At 40.4% G+C, this 5,941-nt stretch overlaps 1 pseudogene; it reads right to left on the reverse strand.

Moving 5' to 3' along the window:
* Positions 1–2,244: 2,244 nt before the first annotated feature.
* LOC138907718 (uncharacterized) lies at positions 2,245–4,007 on the reverse strand (annotated as a pseudogene).
* Between the last annotated feature and the right edge of the window lie 1,934 nt (positions 4,008–5,941).

Genomic DNA, 5,941 nt, shown 5'->3' on the forward strand with positions numbered 1-5,941 from the left:
CTCCCCATTACCCAACTCCTACCCAAACTCAAAAATGGAGACTAGGGTATGGAACCTTACGTCTTAGATGAAGACCTTGTGAGCTTTCCTTGTTGAATTGCAAGGCTTGAGCAAGAACTTGATGAACAAAGAGGGTTGGGGCTTCCTTCTCTCTCTCTAAGATACTCCCCACTCTCTAAAATAGCCATTTAAACAAGCCCAAATGAACCCCAAACTCGTTTTATAAAAATGGGATCGGGTAAAAATTTTCCAACTTAAGCCTACGAAACTGGGTCTGCGATCGCAGATCAGACTGTAAAATGGACATGCGGTCCACAAAGGGGACTGTAAAAATGGTCCCAAAACTAGGCAGGCCTGGTAAGGTCTGCGGTACGTTATGCAGCCCACAGAACGGTTATGCAGTCGCATAACACGCCGCGCAATCTCCCTCCGAAAATCTTCATGTTGAATCTGCGACGAATTGTGCAGATATCATCAAGGTCAACTCCCGGTCAAACTTATGAACATTCCAAACATTCAAATTGCCAACTTTCGACAAATAGTGTCGAAACCTTGTAGAAACATCCAAATGCAAATCCGAGCATACGCTCAACTGCAAAATCACCATTCGGACCTAACGGAACCGTCAAAACTCCGATCCGAGATCAAATATTCCAAAGTCAAATTTGGTTAACTCTTCCAACTTAAAGCTTCCTAGTTGAGAATAATTCTTCCGAATCAATCCCGAATCACCTGAAAATCAAAACCGACGGCTCACACAAGTCATAATACATCATATGAAGCTACTCAAGATTTAAAACAACTGAACGGAATGCAAATGCTCAAAATGATCGGTTGGGTTGTTACATTCTCCCCCACTTAAACATGCGTTCGTCGTCGAACGTGCCAAGAGTCGTTCCAAAGCCATCAAAGCACTATGTAACTTTACCATGCACATACCCGAGGGCGATCCCTCCTCACCCCAATCCATATAAGTCCGTCAGCTCAACATAACTGAAGATTCTTCCTTCAACCTTAGCCCATAAACCTTGGAACCCAATTTCCAACATCCGAAATTCCTTACAATACCCAAATTCACATCTACATACTGTATAAGTGTATCAAGCCATAACCATAACCCAAGATGTAATCACATGATATACCACATAATTCGCATACTCGAAGCAATAATTTTTTATTGCAATAGCTGCTAAAAACAAACCCGGTACCGGTAACAAACCTCATATCAATTAAAACCCTATTATAAACCTTTGTACACTGCCAATGATGAAAACAACACACAGAGACTCAAAACCACCCATCAAATCAACAAGTCGTGGAGCTCTCTCGCCAAACAAGAACCATAGTCCAAAATCTAAGCTGACTAGTCACATCATCACATCTCCAAAATGACAAACAACAAACGTGTTAGAGTTAGGCATTTTGCAGATATTAATCACACATTATATGGTATGCACCTAATGCCATTTTCATTTCTAAAATGATCTTGGAAGGCTTTATGTTTCATCCCGGCTTATTGATTTATTGGTTTATTTTCATCTTGAATTTAGCAGTTTATTTTTTTTATTTTTTTTATAGATTAATTATGGTTATGATCGCATCCGATGAGAATTGCCTACGTATCATGACGCCGGATGAATCAGACCATTACGTAGTTTAGGGGAAAATAATAATAGTATTTTTTTTTTAACAAAATGAAATAATACAATAACAGAAAGGACATTACATTGAAAATGACTTACCAAACTCTGACAAGACTAAAAGACAGCGATTTTAAAGATTCAACAATGACTCAAACTAAAACATAACTACTACATAAAAAGTTCTAACAACTACGACTATAATTCAACTCCACAATCTTCTGGCTTTCAAACACTGGAACATCTGCTCATGGTGGGGCTTGCCCTGGTTGACCCCCTAATGTACGGTACATCCTTTCTAACTCTGCTGCAAGATGACGGGCAAAAGTAGGTGCATGCTCCAAAAACTTCTCATAATCCATCCCTTGGCAGTTCACATAACTTTGAGCGGTATAAACAGCCAAATTATGAACTTGCTCTTTGAAGTACTGGAAATTCTGGTCTCGATCTTGTAACTGCTGCTGGCGAGTGGTGGCTATCTCCCTTATGTGGCCTTCACGATCTAAGGCTGACTCCAACTGAGCCCGAAGTCTAGCCTGCTCGAGTCTCGCCTGAGCCATCTCCCTATCAAAATCTGCATGCTGGTATTCTCTATTGTACCTTCTCATTTCTTCCAACTGTGCATGGAGCTGAGCTTCTGAACGTACCCAATGGGCCTTCTCTCTCTCTCAAATTGAGCCCTCTTTTCTTCAAATTGTGTTACTTGGCGATCCTTACTTGATTCGGCCTTCTCATTTAGCTGTACGATCTTTTCATTGGCTTTGTCCAACGACTTTTCAGTCTTTGCCAAGAGGGAATCATAATCTTGCACTTTTTCTATCAGATTGGCAATGGTTCTCTGGTCTTTCCAACTTCTCACTGGCACTTCATAGGCTTTCTTCATCTGTTGAAGTTGAGCACGAAGGGCTTCATTTTTGTGGATCAGACTCTTCTTTTCCCCTTCGGCTTCTTGTTCTTGCAAGTCATTCTCAAAATTGAGGTTTCTCAGCCTTTCTTCTAAGGCATGAATAGTTGTTTTGTATCCCTTTTCCCGTTCACCCCAGGCCAACCGTTCTTGGATTTTATCATCAAAGGCTTGAACATGCAGTCTTTTTGTGGGCCTTTTGGGCTCTGGCACATCATCCACGCGAGACCTCTTCCCAAACCATATAGCATAACCCGGATCTACCTCACCTCTCGCAGGATCTGGCACCTGAGTATCATCTTTCAAGTAGCGACAACCATTCCAAATTTGCTGGATTAAAGCTTCGGAGAGTGGGGCTTCGGGGAGTAGCTCAATAACTTGCACACTCAAATCTTCATCTTTAGGTACTACTTGGTACCTTCCTAGCTGTCTTAGAACTCTGTGTGGCGCATACGGCTGGACACTTCTCAAACCCAACAACAGCAAATGACTTTTTAGGGTAGACATGTGTATCACCTCTCTTAGCGGGAGCCATCCCAAAGTCCACTCAATTTGACTTGCATTTAAAGATCTTAGGTGGGATATCCAGGCTTCCACCCCTTCTGGAGAGTTGTAATCTTTTACTCTTTCTTCGTAACTATCAATGAAATTATCCTTGCTCGGACCATAGCTCATGAACTTGGGGTGATGTCAGAGATGCTCAATCAACCACATTTGTAACAAAATATTGCACCCTTCGAAGAATTTTGCCCCAGACTTGCACAAAGTTAACGCCCAATAAATGTCTGATAGAATGATCGGGGCAAGAGTGTGATGTTCTTTGGTAGTGAGGACCTGTACAACCCTGGCTATGCGGGTATCAATTGTCCGCTCCTTGTTTGGGAAGACCATAATTCCCAGAAATGCCATTATGAAGGCGAAGCGACGATGAATATGCCATGTGTCTTTGTTCTGCTTGTTGTTAAGGCCCTTTTCATGCATTTCAAACCCATTTGGCTGCCCGAACCTAGAGTACAGGAAGTAGAAAGAACAACACCCTTCGACTACGTTGGTCTTTCTAATTTGCTTACTGATGTTCAGAAGATAAAGAATCGGTGTACAGAAAGAGCCCTCGGGAATATGAGCTCCTGGTTTCTCAAATCCCTGCCAAACCCAGAATATCCAGCTATCTCTTCTAAAGTGGGAGTTAGCTCAAAATCGGAGAAGCGAAAAACATTGTGAACAGGATCCCAAAAAGTCACTAGTGCCTCAATCAAATCGTCCCGTGGTTTAATTTTCATAATATCTGTGAGGGCTCCCAGGTGCTTGGTGACCCATTTCTGACCATCTTCTCCTAAATCATACCACCACATCTGAAGCTGAAGTGGAGCCTCGTCTACAACTGTGAACGGTGTGTTCTGGACAGTGCTCATTTTGTACCTGTGGGTGGTTAAGGTTAGGGTTGACACTAGTCTCAAGAGACAGAACCAATGCACTCATTTTGCAAACAATCTTTTGTAAATAACTCAATTTTAAGAAAAATCAACGAAAATGGGGGCTATTTTTGCAATTGTGACCGAAGAAAGGGTGGCTATTTTTGCAACTATGGCCCCTTCTTACTTTCAAGGATAGCTTTAGGGCCGGAGGAAGGGCACTATGGTAAAAGTGATTTCCAATTGACAGACACGTCCGTTCTTGCGAGAACAACCCTTCAACAATTTTGAAGATGTTCTAAGGCTATTCTAACAGGAACGATTTGGGATTAACCGAAGCTGGGTCTGCTTATTTGTTTTTTTGATTAAAAAAAAAAATACTAGACACATTTCTTTCTTTTTTTTTTAGTTATTTTATAAAAATGGGGCCGAACCCTATGAAGGTTGCCTACGTATCTCACATCCGGTGAGAATCAGACCCGCGTAGTTCGTAGAAATTTCAGGAATAGGATGACACCTTTTTTTTTTTTGAAAAATTCAGGCTTTTTTTTTTTTGGGGTAAATACTGAAATTTTCGAAAATCGGGTAAATTTTCTCCCTCATATTTCTTCTTTCTGATTTTCCCTCAATATTTTTATATTTTTATTTTATTTTAGAAACTGGTCAACATGCACAAACCAAATCAAACATAATGCACAAGTAGCACATAAGATGCATCAGGATGGTCTTGTAATTTCGGGTACACCTGTCCTAGACGGACCCAACCCCTGTGTTGAGTCCCCAAAGTCAAATGCACATGATGCAAACAAACGTTCCTACTAGGGATCCGGCATGAGGCTATGTTATTCTAGGTTTAAATTCTAAGGGGAGTGTTTTAGACCTGGCTTACCCAAGCGGACAGCTCGAGCCGAGGTGGGGGTAACGTACCGGGAGCACGAAAGTCTACCCAGCCTAGTTACTGACCCAGCCTCGTTCTAATTGGTATGACTTCTAACAGAAAAGTGGGTCACGCGCACGTGTACACCATAAATTCAGAAGACTTAGAAGGGAGGCGTAAGAAGATAATTTAATACAGTTCAAATAGTATCAAAGCGGTAAATAAGCAACAATTAACACATTAGGCCCACAAATATCATACAATCAATAAAGCCAAGTATAAATCACATTACAAGCTCAAATTCTGAACCCTGAACCAAAAGTTCTGGGTTCTTGTCCCCAACAGAGTCGCTAGAGCTGTCACACCTCCTTTTTCCAGGGAGAATGGTGCCAAAAGAGTTTTTCCAATTTAAGTGACATTATTCGAAATAGAATTATTTATTTAATCAGAGTCACCACTTGGGATAATTTCTGGTGTCCCAAGTCACCGGTTTATTTGAAATCCCAAATCGAGGAAGTTTTGACTCCGAATTACGGTCCCCGAACACAGAAGACCGGGTAAGAAATTCTGTTAACCCGAGAGAAGGTGTGAGGCACTCTCGAATTCCGTGGTTTTAGCATGGTCGCTTTAATCATAACTGGCTTAATTAAATTATTTAATTACTCATTTTTAGAACCTATGTACATTTGCCTTTTTACCGCTTTTAATTGCTTTATTATTCGAAATTATGGAATTATCTTGAAACGAATCACGCGTACGTGTATTCGTTTTGTTTGGTATGTCATGAATCATGTCATGCGTACGTGTACACAATTAATAACACTTTATTATTTTTAAGATTATTTTGTCAAAGTTGCGTGAACGCAAACTTTGCATTTAATTTGGAAAATCATAATTATGTCACGCGAACGTATACATAATCACGATAATTGATTAATTAAGAGCGCGCCTAAAATATGTTATCGTATTCATGATTGTTAATTTCCTATATTTGGGATTATTGTAGAACATCAGTTATGGACTTATTGTGGAGAAAGGGTAAGACTTTAGCTAATAAGATTTAAATCAATTATGTGCAAATCACTATCCAAAGATAAGATAAAAAAAA

The sequence above is a fragment of the Nicotiana tomentosiformis genome, chromosome 3 (assembly GCF_000390325.3).
Source record: "Nicotiana tomentosiformis chromosome 3, ASM39032v3, whole genome shotgun sequence".
NCBI lineage: Eukaryota > Viridiplantae > Streptophyta > Magnoliopsida > Solanales > Solanaceae > Nicotiana > Nicotiana tomentosiformis.